This window comes from Diorhabda sublineata, chromosome 5, assembly GCF_026230105.1.
Source record: "Diorhabda sublineata isolate icDioSubl1.1 chromosome 5, icDioSubl1.1, whole genome shotgun sequence".
In the NCBI taxonomy this organism is placed as follows: domain Eukaryota; kingdom Metazoa; phylum Arthropoda; class Insecta; order Coleoptera; family Chrysomelidae; genus Diorhabda; species Diorhabda sublineata.
The window spans coordinates 6,809,289-6,824,225 of NC_079478.1; the positions used below are offsets into that span (position 1 = coordinate 6,809,289).

Consider the following 14,937-nt stretch of genomic DNA (forward strand, 5'->3'; position numbering starts at 1 on the left):
TGAATTCAAATGCATGCAAAAAAGTATTGATTTTAATGGAGAATATTTTGAAAAAATATTGTTTTTTCTATATCATTCCATTCGAATACCTGCTAACCTTTAATGATTTCATCGCTTTAGTTCGTATTTCCTCTATGGAATCCCTTTCACTTTTGCCAGTTCAAGACATTCAAGTTGTTGATATTTCTTTTCATTGGAGAACTACAAATTAATTGACCAAATCCATCAATGATCAATAATTTAAGACAAAAATACGTTGATGGCCATCTCTTAGTTAATTGGTCGCGGGTTCAAATCTTACTTTACGATTTAACTCGGTTTTACAAATATCATAACGTGTAACATTTGACGTATACAGTGATTCAAAGAGCGAAAAGTGAAATTTAAAACGCCCTCAATTTATAACATTAATAGTATATTAACTATTTAACTTCATCGTTTGTCCGTTACTATCCACGACAACAAATTTTTACTTTACTCTCAACTGCAGATTCCTCAGATAACTATGTGAAACTGATAGATTCTTCACGTTTCGGTGCTTATATATTTACAATATACTGCCTCAACTTCGTGAACATAGAATGAAAATCACTTTCCAAAAAAATCTCTATAGTATAAAAAAATATGAAGAAATATTGAAATTATTGGGAACCGAATTTTTCCATAAAATTTTCTAGTATTCACTCTTGAAGATATGCATTATAGTTATTTGCAAACAAGTTGATTATTTTCTTTCTAATTATCCCAGAAAAAAGCATTTTCGAAAAGAATAACTTTTAGGGGTAGTTTTCTATTTCTAAGAATAGATCCGTTCAAATATTGTTATTAAAATTATTGGTTATTGACAATTATATTGAGAATAAAAACATTTGTTTAGTTAATATTGGGACAATATTTCTCATTGGGCACAACAGAAAGTTAAAAATAGAAGGAAACCCAAAGTTTAGTTTACAGTGAGCTATAACAAATTCTAAATATTGTAATATTTTGAAAAGATTAATAGCTTTAAACATTTAGGTGCTAGATGAAATTCTTTTGAACTTTATTGATTAAAAATTGAATATTAAGTATCAACTAACATGTCAATATTTTGGACATCGCAGACTAAAGTCGAGATACTCTTACACACCCCTTACACATTTTACTAATGCGTTGTTTATTTTCGATCTTAATTCACTCATTTTGTATCAAAAAGAAGATTAGAAAGTAATTGATCAATTTCAGTTCACATTTTTTTTATTTTTTGACAGTTATTGAATTAGAAATTATATAGAGGCTGAAAACGCTTTAATATCACTTATCTACTAACATTAACTGTCAGCCACAAAAATACTGCGAACAATGTTATATAATTATATCTGTGAACTTCACCGAAACCTTCACCCTTCGTATTTCACGACATACATTAAATGTTTAATTAGATTTCCACAGTGTCAGTTCATTGTTGGTTAAATAAAATAGTAATAATTAAACAGTTACAAGTTGAATTTGTCGTTTATATTAAAAGAAAATAAGACCAGATCTAACCACACATGAATAAAATGGAGAGATGTATATTGTAAATAACTGAAAAATTTAAATAGGAACTCCATTTGAGAGTTCTTGTATATCCTTGAAAAACAGCTGTTTAACTCTACATTTTCAATGAACTGAATTCGAAATTTAACACTTTAGCCGTATTAACATTAACAGTACTTAGGTCAAATTTTTACTTGAATACCAAGATTTATTTCAAATTACGTATCAATATAATCGAATGGGTATTAAATAACGATACTGGTTACGAAAAATGGTTTTATTATAAATATTATCAAACATTGGAATGTCCCCTTCAATATAATCCCCTCTTCTCGCCACTCACCTTTCCATACGTTTTTTCCATTGATCGAAGCAGTGCTGGAAGTCTTCTTTGGTGAACGCCTTTAGGAGCTCTACCGTTTTTTGCTTTACCGTTTCCATCGGCTCAAATCAGGACCCTACGTGACATACGCCTGTGAAACCTAGATAATGACGGAAGAAACTAAACAGAAATTGGAAATCTGGTAGAGAAAAATACTAAGAAGAATTTTTGGAGCCATGACATTCATACGAAGACAGACTCTTGAAACGAGTTGCATGGAACATACCAAAAGGCAAGAGAAAAAGAGGCAGACCATAAAAACAGTAGAGCAAAGTAGTGGAAGAAGACCTTAGAGAGAAAAACATTCAGAGCTAGAGAAAAAAAAGGAAGGAACCGAAAAACTTTCCTCAACTACTTAAAACTTAAAAGATTAGTTGGTATGTTGTTCTATAAAGAATTTGTCTGTGTTCCATCGGTGTAATACTTATTGAAACAAATCAAATCGACTTATCTATTTAGTGAAATAATTACTGATTTTCTCTTGGCTTCTATAATATTAAACCTTTAATAAAATACTGGTTAATCGACTTTCTAATAAGCTGTTTTCATATTTATTGTACGCTTTTATAGGTAGATATATCACAGCAAGAATATATAACGAATTTTCCATCTCTGTTCAAAGTTACGGCTGAATTATTTTGCATTTTCATGCTAATCGCGGGGATGAAGTCTATCTTCCTGAATCTCTTCTTTTAATTCATCCGCAGGGGAATTTCTCAACGAATGAAAATTCCGAACCGAAATAAAAAAATCTCGAGAACAATGGAATACTATAACGGGATTGGTGGCTATAATCAGCTTCAGATAAAAATCTTGATACAATCTAAATAAAATTAGTACAAGCTAAAAGGAAACATACAAACAATAGTTATTTGAAATATGTACAGGAACAGAAAAAACGAATGTAATGAACAGATATGTGTCTCAAATCTATTTGTTTATCCTCCTTTCTTGATTCTTTTTGTCGAAAAAAAGAAGACTATCCTTGAAATAGATTATAATGATCTAGATTATGGGACTTCTTTTCTAGCTTTAATGTCATTGTCATGTCATGACGATTCTACTTAAACATATTGTTTGTTTTGGAACGGAATTCATATCTTAGCCATATACTATTTGTTCATCCCCCTTTCTTGATTCTCTCTGTCGAAAGATATTTCATAAAGAGTAGACGATTCTTAAAATAGATTATATTAGGTTTGTTCCAACCCATCAAAAAACCGTTATACGAATGATTTTGTTCCGCTTCAACCGACTTAGGTATCATTTGTGAACCGTTTCAGTGACGGGCTTTTCTGTACTTGGTTGATGGCAGCCTAATGATATGGATTATGAAATTCCTTTTCTAGTTTTAAAGTCATCTAGATATCTGAATTATACGAGGTCTGGCTCTATAGGAGCCTGTTGCAGCTCCGGAAACACTAAAATGACGGTTCTACCTGAACACTTTGTTTGATTCATATTGTAGCCAAATACTATTTGTATTAAATTTCAATTTCTAGTTTTTTGAAATTCTGGTTATCAGTATTAATCAAAATAATAGTAAGTAAAATAATAATAGTTGCGAACACCGCAAGCTCAACAAAATAGAAGTCGAATTTGCTCCAAATGAAATGTTACATATTTTTTTAACTTTAAAATTGGTATCTCAAAATTAAGAGATTCCGTGCACATAACATCCTGCTATTGATCTGTCTGTTCATTTAATTCAACTCGCTTATTTTCACAGTAATAAAATCGTTATGAATAGGCAAAATAAGTATATATTGCAGGGTAATTTATTTGGGGAAATTTATCTGAAGAACGACGAAAATTCCCCTGCTCAATTTTCCCAATAAATCAACTCTTTGTCATCAAAATAGCACTTTAGTCAGTAGTTTTTTATCCATGTGGCCTACAAAAACGGCGCTAATGACGTAGTACCTATTTAGAACGTATCTCAGGCGGTATAAAATATATCCAGAATTCTAAACTTTGTAAGTTTGTTAATACTAATTCTATCAACTAGAAATAAACTCCATTATTCTTGTAAAATTAAGTTGTAATTATTTTCGTTCAAAAAGAATATACTTTTTTCAAATTTTCCACACTCATTTTCATTTTTGTAGTTCTATTCTCTCTTTATGACACGGTTAAACCATAGAGATCTTGATAAAAACTAGAGTTCTGCCATAAAATATAATCAATTAAGTTGGAATTTCTGGAACGGGTGACGATATTCATACTGAATACACTGTTTACAGCACCACTACACCAACACTCATAATTACATTGTATGACGCGCGTTTCGATAAACAAGTTATCGTCTTCAGAAACTGAAGGTATACTAAAATCTAATGACTTAACTTACCTGTTTTATACTAAATTTTGCCACAAATAGACTTTCTCCTGCGAAAATTAATTCACAACAATTTATTATTAGATACATTTTTTAACAATTTTACATTATTAATATTTATGTCATGATTGTGACTGGCAGCGTGATCGGTAATACCTGATTCCAATCCTGGACAATACTAAGGATAAAACATGAAATCTGGAAAAGAGTGGTATATATGAAATTAGCTATGGTGATTGTGACCGAAAATATATTGGGCAAACTAAGAGATCCATTATTGCCAGGTTTAAAGAGCACATAGCTCATTTGAAATACAGATGGACCGGAAAATCAGTATCAATGTTTCTTCATATTGTGCACGTAAAAATATCTAATTGACATTTTTTATAACTTTATCGTTCCATTTTAATAATGGACGAAATTTTATCTCGGAATTTATATAAAAGGTGATATTACTCATTAATATATAATTAGGGAAATATTGAGCTTTTGTAAAGCTTTGCTGGTAAATAGAAAGAAGCTCAAAGGTAATTATTAATACATTTCAATTATTCCCTTCGAACAATCGATAAACAAATCTCTTTGTGTTTTTTCACAACAATTATCATTACTAAAGAGAGTCTAGCGTGATTTTGAAACATAATGTGAGGGATAAATGAAATTGAACAACAGCGTCATTGTTGACGGAATGATAAATGGGAAAAATTCGCGAAAATTACCATTGATTCATTAATTGAAATAGGTGGGGTATTAGTATAGAAGTTTGTTGAAAGAAATATGAATCTGATGAAAACAGTACCGAAAAAAATAACTGTATAAAATTTAATATTTCATTTTCAATAATTCAGATGAGTCTCTACTAGCAGACAATCCTAAAATTATATCATTTGTTAATATGAGTATGGTATACTTAATACTATTTGAAAATCGTTATTTCTGGATGAAAATATTATATTCACATACGATATGATTCAATTATTATATATGAAAGAGTCGATAATATTGAAGCACTTGAAAGAAGATTGATTCAAACAGAACGAGATGGTTATCAATTTCCTAGCGCTATGGCATGTCCTTTAAGAAATCCTGCAATGTGACTAACTCATTAGAAATGGCAAATAATGATATTTTTTTATCCAGTCGAGTAAACGGCTACACAATAAAAGTTTCCTCACATCCTACATTAATAGTGTCCCTCAGTAAATGTGGAAACATTGAAAAATAAAATTCTGATTTCATTTGCGGTGTTAATGGAGAAAGTTAAATCTATTAATATATTTTATATTTTCTGTAGCCTCACAGCGAAAACGATGTTCTTAAATGATGATCTTAAAATAATAATACATGGAAAATACTCGTATTATTTTGAAAAAAGCGTAAGCCACGCTATCTACTAGAAAAATGGACAAAAGCGTCCCACGCCTGTTTCACAATAGCACTAATATTTTTCATCCATTATTGTTTTCTTAGCTCAGTTCATATCGCCTCATAAGCCTACTCTTAATAATGTCAAAGGTACTAGACAGACTACTTTTACGTAAAATCCCAAACAGTTGTATAAACGAACTCATACCAATTCGGTTTCAGACGTAAGCACTGCACAATTCAACAATGTCACAGTTAACATAATTACAATTACCCTCTAAGTAAAAAAAGGAGTATTTCTCGACATACAGCAAACGTTCGACAAATTCTGGCAAGATGGTCCTCTCTACAAACTGAAACTACAGGCAACGCAACAATTATTTTTGTATCTGATATTCATATCTTTCCAAGCACAAACGATACATTCATAGCAACCTTTGCAGACGACACGGCATTCATGCAACAGATAAATACCCAATTGTAGCTGCAGAAGAAGTAAAAAATCATTTAAATTTGTTACAAAACTGGCTCCATCAGTGGAAACTTAACGTCAATGCCAGTAAATCAATGCAAATAAAATTTAGAACAAGAAAATCTGTTTGTCTGCAAATGTTAAGCAGTAATATTCCCATTCCGATAAAACCAGTTATCAAGTATTTAGGGTTGCATGTGGATTGAAACATACATAGAAAACCATTTCAGAAACAAGAGAAGAAAACAGTTAAATTTGAAACTAAACTGGCTACTTAACAAAAAGTCTAAACTACCACTCGAAAATAAATTGATCATCTACAAAACTGTATTCATACCAATTTTGTCGAATAAAATAGAACTTTGGGCTGCAGTAAACCTTCAAATATGAAGATACTCCAAACATTTCACTCCCAAACACTCCGATTGTTAAGTAGAGCTCCCTGGTAACCAACCAAACAATTCATAACGATCTGAACATAATACTCACTCAATTTAGTAACTTAGACAATTTACTTATTACTCTGCTTATAGAGTAGATGTATATTGAAAAATATTGTATTAATGTTTAAAGTTTTTACTTCACAATTCTCAGCTTTTTTATAATCTAGGTATAATCTGCCTTTTTCTGCTTCATATCTTTATCTAGTCTTATATCTTATCTTGTCCAGGTCTTTCAAATTTGCATCCTTAACAACATGAATATCCTATAGCTCCTGTTCTGTTTTTGCTGAACTTCTCTTTATTTTTTCCATCTGTCTAACATATTTGCGGGTACTCTGACTTTGAGCTAAAATACTTCTGCTCATCACTACCCATAGATATACAAAGTACATACGCTAGACATTCAAAATATCGGATCATGACTTTCAGGAATAGATTCAACAATCTGGTGGAGAGCAGATCGTCTAGCAGCAGATCTCTGTTGCCTTAAGCTTTTTTCTTCACTTTGTTTTGTTCTTGTTTTTTGCACAAATATTTTCTTTTAAGTGTAATTGTGTAAACAACAATCGAAATATTTTAAATTTTTTCGTGCAAACTTGTACAACCATCATTGAACGCACTGATCAGCTCGAGGTATTTTGGCTATAAGAAACAGACTGATAATTTTTACAAAGAATGTGCAATTAAGTTGTATGTATCGGTTCACTTATTCCCTTATCCTAATTATTCACATACTTTTCGTGAAATTAACCACTTCATTTAGCTTTTTGTTTCTTCCAACCAATTTAACGCAATAATAGAAGAAAAGTGTATTTAATAATAATCATGCGTTACCTGAAGACATACATGTTATTTATTAACTAATTTCTCAAAATTTTTTGTTACCACCTTTTTAATAGATATTACTGGTAACGATACTGGCGATTGCTGCATCTACATATTCACAAATGATATATCCGAATCTATGAAGATTTCTAATCTAACAGGAAAACTAACAGAAATTCAAATAATAAACCTAATCATCCGTTTTCTTGAAGAAGACCAGTTATAAGATTAATTATTTAAAGTATTGTTGTCAAAGTCACTGTTGTAACTAACTATTATGAATATTTGTAGCTTGTGCTAATTTCCATAACAAAAAATGCACGTTAAGCTGGATAGAATGTGATCTTGGTCACTTGTGAAACTAAGAATGCGGAACAGATAAGATGATGAAATTCTCTAATCCCATCGATTTTCCTATCTATCCCCAATCCTTCATGTCCCTTCAAAAAGCTCGAATAGTAGCCAAAGCTTTACCATAGGCCATTTTCCTTCCAGATCCTTATCTTTCAATTATCTATCTCGAAGCTTTAGCTCTAAAACTTGTTATATATTAATGAATTATTGGAGCTTAAAGCAATCAGTTTCAATTATAATTTCTATGAAGTCATAAGAAGTAATTTGATTATCATGAGTAAATACCTATAGCCATTTTAATAACTAATCCATTCCAACAATATGAAGATAATATCAAAACACGTGTTTTTAGTATTCCAAATGACAATAAAGCAGTAATTAGAAGCTGATATCGTTTGGTCATTTTTTAAAATACTACTACTTGAAGGACTCTGAGTAGGGATTTTGACAGTTTACTTATTTTTAGTATCATCAGAAAAAGCCGTTTAATTACGAGGAATATACACAAAGTAATTCTGTTTGGTAATATAAAAAAGTGGACAGATGCATAAAAAATATTTAGGAAAATGTAGGAAAATCTAAAGCTGTTGAACTAATTTTACACATAGTTTCCGAAATTTTGTGGCCACTTGTTATAGCATGGAACAAGTTTTCAGCAACCTTCTTCATAGAAGTGTTTTCAACTATGTGGTAACATGTTCTTTCAGCTTGTCGTCAAAGTTGAAGTGTTTACCAACAAAAAAATATTTCAGGTGTAAAAAGGGAGGGAGTTTTTTGTCACCTTTGCAGTATCCGGCATTATCGTATTAAAAACACCGCCATTTGGCAGTGGTTTAATTTATTAATGGTTTCGTAATAAACATATGCATTGATTATTTGACCTTGTGATACGAAATCAATCAGCAAATTGTCTTTTTTGCCTTAAAAACTTAAAAACACATGAGTTTTCGAGGTGACAAGATTTGCTAAACTAATTTTCTTGCAGATAAGTTTCTTATAATTTTTGTTCATAACTAATTGAAATTATTTTATTGGAATCATTCCTCCGATTGTTAGTTTTTGATACTTTGTATCTTGATTTAGTCTGCGTCTTTAAATATTGTTGTGCCCATTTGTCTCACTTTCTAAACATCGGATATTCATTCCTTCATAATTATCTTGACAATAATCATAGCATGGGGTATATAACAGGTAATTTCTTTGTATTCTTAAGATTTATCATCCAATTTAGTGAATAACATAAAAAAAACTTGCTCTTTAATTCATGACATACATTTATTTTAAACAAAATATCTTCCAGTTTTACGGATAGTTAATTCATATAATATAGAGCTTGCGACTTAAGTTTTGAGATAGTTTTATTTTTTTTTCCAAATATACTCCATTAAGTTGAATACACTTTTGCATGCGTTTGAACTATTGAGGTACCTACAAAACATGTGATTTGAAAGCATCGGCCGCTTCTTCAGGTGTAGAAAAACATTCTTCTCGCAATTTATTTTTGATCTGTGAGAATAAGATAAAATCTTGCGATGTTTGGTAATACAAGATACAAGTTCTATGTTATCGTTTGAACTAATGTGTTAGATTGAGAATTCTCACAGTCCTGTTGGAAAATGATTTGTCTTCTGCCATTGATTTTCCTGATTTTGTTGAATAATTCTGGCGAAGAAACGCTGGTGTATTATTCAAAATGGAAAGGTAGCGCCATGACCAGTTATTCCGAAGAAACAAGTGACCATTTGCCTCGAACTGCTTCGTGCGCAAACAACATTTATTGAATTTGGCTCGTCATGAAAGACCCATACAGTCGATTGTTTTTCAGTTTCGAGCTCATTCTTTGCACCAATTGACAAGGGCTTTTTTAAGCGATTGTCACATTATGAGGTATCCAATGCGAATAAATCTTTTTGACATCCAAATGTTCATACAATTTTGAATGAGTGCGAGTGAAACTAATGCCTCAATCATACGGTATGTCGAATGACGATCTTGCAATATCACTTTACGCTCAGCATCGATGTTCTCTAGCAGCCGATTTGAGACGACCTTCACGAAATTAATCCTGTAGTGAAGTGCGACTACGATTGAATTCGGAAAACACGTTGGTATCTGTACATAAGTCAAACATCACTCATACGACAACAAGTTCTGAGTACGTTCACTATTAAAAATGTCAAGTAGCAAACCTCGTATATGTACTATTCTTTCGCAGTTTGCATTTGTTTTCTTTCTAAGCTTATTCCCAAAAATCCTTCTATCGTAATTCTCTATTCCAGTCATTTACCTTGTGTCCTTTATAATAAAGCTTTTATATAAAGCCTCGTTGCCTGAATCCATTAGTATAACAATAAAAAAAGGATTTTTGTGGATACCTTGAATATGTCCAAGTGATATAAGCTTTTTAAAGTAATGATTAACTCTAAGCACTGCATAGGGAATTGAAGCAAGTTGTTTTTAAAACCACTCACTCATATTGAAACGCAGAGAAACATGTCTCTCGTGAATGCAAGATTGTAATAAAAGTTGATGGATTAGGAAGATTCTCTAGAGATCTTCTAGATATTTTAACCACCTCAATTAATATTGTGATGATTCAATTTCTAATTATGTCGATGGAAATTAATATTTCTCTCTATATTTTATAAACCAAGAAAACAGTAAAGATCCACTATAACAAGGTGTGGAGCTGTGAGCGATTCTTACAACATTACACAAATTATTCTTTCGCTCGTAAGTTCTAAATTATTCATATGGAATTCACGAGTAAATCAGAAAAAGGAATAATTCTGTTTTCCAATACGATTCCTTTGAGGCATAGAGTTCCCTAAAATTGCAACATATTTATAGTAGTATATAAACTTGACTTTCCTCGATTCAGAAAATAACAGAAAGCTTTGTGCAAAAGATAGATATTGATACGGCCACACCAAATTACCCTTTATGTCCGTATTCAAATAATATTTTCCCCATAAATCAAAAGAAAATCGAGTCTCTACTACTTCTCCAAATTAAATCATTCCTTGTCATCATATATTTTGCATTTTTTGTTAAATCCTATTACAAACTTTCCCATTTGAGAAAATACTTTAACTTGCGACGTCTACTTCATGCAGCTTATTTCGAGAAAATTGAATAGTTGATCATTTATTAGAATATCATATTAAATGAATTTCTTTTTGAAGTTATATATTGCTTTCACGCTTTTCTATATAAGGCTATTACTAAATCTCAAAGAACCGCGCACCGAAGATCAAACGGGGTTTAATTTCTATATAAACCATATATTATCATATGAGATTCAATTTAATGAAAATTCATTGTGGATGTTAGTTGATATGAAACATTTTTCATATAAATATATAGAAATAGCAACAAATTATTTACTAAGAATGGATGTATGGATAGAGTCTCCCGAATAGGAACCGATGTAAAACAGAGGCGTAAAGGGAAGCCCAAAATAAGATGATTGGGTCCAGTTTACTTTTATACTTTATACTTATTTCTTTATATCTGGTACATGGTATGCGACTGTTCAGAGCATTAGATGATAGCAAGTAGAAAACGGGGTTTCCAGAAGTTTACCATTTATTAGTTTACTCTGATAACATAGAGAATTCAATTCTAAAACATTCCTCACTCGTGTAATTGTTCATAAAACTTGGTCATTTTCAAAAAATGACGAATCAATGTAATCCCACAATTCTTATCTTTAATCAACTGCGGATGAATGGATAGACTCTCGGGGAGGTTAATCTGGATGACAACTTTTACCTTGCCTAATTCACTTATATGAAACCTGGCGTTTCAAAAAGTTTTTCTATTGAATTATGTGGTGCTTCATTATGCATAAACCAATATTTCAATCCCAATAGTAATGACAAATCGTCAAATTAGTACGGAATAGTATTTTGTCGATCTCCAGTTAGCCGGTTTTGTAAAATAACATGTCCAATGAATTATTGATCAATATGGGCGAACCAAACATTTTATGTTATTATATGGAGGCTTCCATCTAATAATAGTTTTGTTTGTAATGTTTCTTCGAGTGAAACGAGCCTCATTAGTGGAAAGAATTCAAGTCTTGAGGTAACAACTCTTGTACTTTTTGGGCATGATATGGATGGAGTAAATAACGTCTAATAGTTCAGTGTATGGGGATTGTCCTATTAGTACCTAGCCTGACCTAAAAATAGCAGTAGCTGCTTAAAAAATACCACTGTATTAGAAAGTAGACAATCTATATCTATACATCATGTGTTTCAAGTTTGAAGATTGCTACCTCATGCAAACTATCTCTCTTGGATTATATTCTATCCCCAAACTTGACAAAATGGGTCGTTGGTTAAACATTTTCCAATAATGAAGAGGTTATGCTGACAGTTAATGGCTATTTTGTGGAGCTTCTTATTATAAACAAGGTATCGAACTTATTGAACATCGCTGGGAAAAGAGTATGGAACTAAAAGGAGATTACGTTGAAAAATATATATTTCTTTCTAAAATTTTGGTGTTTTTTTTTGTTGGGGCAGGTACTTCTCCGACCATCCTCATACAGATAATCTTGATATGCCACTCTTGATATTGGTAGCATATCAAGAGTGCTATTATGCCGTTGATCTTAATGGAAGTCCAAATAAGTTCTTCATCTCGCACACCAATTCGAGCAGGACGTTCTCAATTAACACTAAAAAACTTTCCTATTTCTTAACCCCGTCTTTCGACATTGTAAAATGTTTCTCTGTGATTACGAAGCCTCCTCTATTTGCTCGCTAGATCAGAATTTTCCCCTGATTTAAAAATAATTCAAACAATTCAATTACTGAATCACAAATCGTCAAATTCGATGTATAAGTTCATGTCACTTGACCTTTCTGTAACTTTTGAAATAATATCATTGAAAACATGTGTTTGTAGTACTAAAAAAGGTTTAGGATTGAATTTCAAATCACCTAACAGATAAAAACTTTCGTGAAATTTGAAGGTTAGGTTACCCCTAATTACTTATTTTTGTAAAGAATAATTTTTTTTGAAATTTTGAGCTCTACTTTGAGGCCGAGAACTCCTTAGTCATTGCCTCCTATTTTGAACTATATTGATTTAAAAAAATAAGTGTTATAACTTCCACCGTGGATATTATAATCACAGAACGTTTTCCTTTGAGGGTAGATATCAACTCAAATTTGTAGGTCAAATTTCAATTCTAGGTGATTGCAATATATTCTTTGACGTGTTGAAAGAGAAGATATGTCATTTTATGTTAAAGGGTGTTATTAAGTATTTAAATGCAAAATACAATAAGTTGTTTCTTCTATTTCTTCTAATTACTAGTTTCTGAGTCGTATTCAAACAACTCTCTCCGTTATTGAATATTCAAATTGACAAAGTAAGAACGGACGTGATGTCCCGTTAACCCAATCTAAACTTTCAGAGGATTCAACAGCTATATCATTCTGTTTCCTACTAATCAGTGGAGGTGGACGAACGGACACATGTTGATTTTCAATGCAACAGTAGATTATAACTGAATCAAGGTGTGTTTCAGAATTTGACCGGACCTATTTCTATAATTGAATTTAAATACTCTATAATAAGAAGAAACAGTTAGAATTATTCATGATTGGATTTCATAATTAAATAGGATTGGGGTAATTTTTTAAAACCATCAGTCAATTTGAGATGATCAACATGGAATTTGAGATTACATTTTTATGAAGGGAGCTGTGTTTCTGTATAAAGTTATGAATGTGTAAAAATGGAAGAAATCTCTCAATATAAAGAAAACCATGATGATAAAGGCTGGGAAGCTGATGAAAATATGGAATTTATGGTTACAAAAGGCATATAAAATACAAAACAAATTGCAAAAATTTCAGACCAATTTGTTTGGCTCAAACTTGATTCTCGAAGTCTACACCAGAATTTTAGAAAGAGAGAATATGTCAAAAGAAGTTCAAGTAAATTTTCGCTTGAGCTGGAGCAAAATTTGCAAATACAGAATACTTATAGAAAGAAGAAATCAGAAGAATTATTTTCAGTACATATAGATCTGAAGTCTTTAATGATTTAAAGTTAGGAAAAAAGAAAAAATTATAAGATATCAAAATAACAGTGAAACTAAGGAAAGTAATGAAAAGTACTTACGAATACGATAATGACAAATGATTAGAATAGTTTTGATGGAAATAGGGATTAAAAATAGGACTAATTGAAGCGGGTTGCCATTATAGTCAAGAGGTAGATGCTTGTAGGCCCTTTCTTTCAGTTATTGTTGGAAACAATTAAACTTGTAAGATCCTAATTCAGTTTTTGCCAACTAGTACACCACAAAATGTTACTGGCAGTTCCTAAGTCTGTCAATATTCACGAGTGGATGTTTCATCACGATAATGTATGTCGTCGATGTTTCACAGTTTAGGCTTAGGCTTAGGATGAGATAAATGATTGATTTCATAATCGATTCCAAACACCTGAAGAGAATAAGGAGGAAAACATCCATAAAATAAAAAAAGGCAGTTGAATTAATATGGAAATATTATGAACACGAAAGAATAGCCATAAACTGAGGGATAAGCACAAGAGAAATTATGAGTGACATCTGAAAAGACATAGAGATAAAAAGAAGGCAATTAATTATATAAATTTCCTTAAGGCTATGTATTTTCTATCAAACTTGAAATTCATTTTTCTTTGAAAGGTGATATTGATATGATTTCCATGAATCTCCTGAAAATTATTATGTACCACACGTGTTCCTAATAATTCACTATATAAAAATTTGAACAAAACATTTCAATTAAATAACCTCACACATGAACTCAATGTATCAAAAAACTAAACAAAAAACTGTTTGCTTTCTTTGGAATTACACCTTTCAAGTCGAGAGGCAAAGATGGAATATGATTGATATTATTTTTTAAGTTGCTTAGGTTGTGTTTATTCTCCTCAGTATTCAGTTTAGCGGAAATCAAAAAAGCGAAAAAGAAATTGGAATTATATTTGTATATTCTGGTGGTGTATATAATGTGTATCGTTTGTATAAAAGCAAAATTTTAATATTCAAGAAATGTTGGAAATTTCAGTTAGAATAAATGCTTCAAAATTAGTCACTTTTGATGTACTTATAAAGTATTGGAAGCTATGTGTGGAATATTCAATTTAAAAATAAGGTTTTGAAACATTCTTTTCTTTTAATACGTCAGTTGAATGAACCAAACTCGCCTTTCACATGATTCCATAT

The 14,937-nt window shown here is 31.2% G+C and overlaps 1 protein-coding gene across 4 annotated transcripts in view; it reads right to left on the bottom strand.

The window, feature by feature from the left end:
- LOC130444052 (5-hydroxytryptamine receptor 1-like) overlaps nt 1-14,937 on the bottom strand; it is a 308,285-nt gene that overhangs the window by 150,497 nt on the left and 142,851 nt on the right. The window lies entirely within an intron of this gene.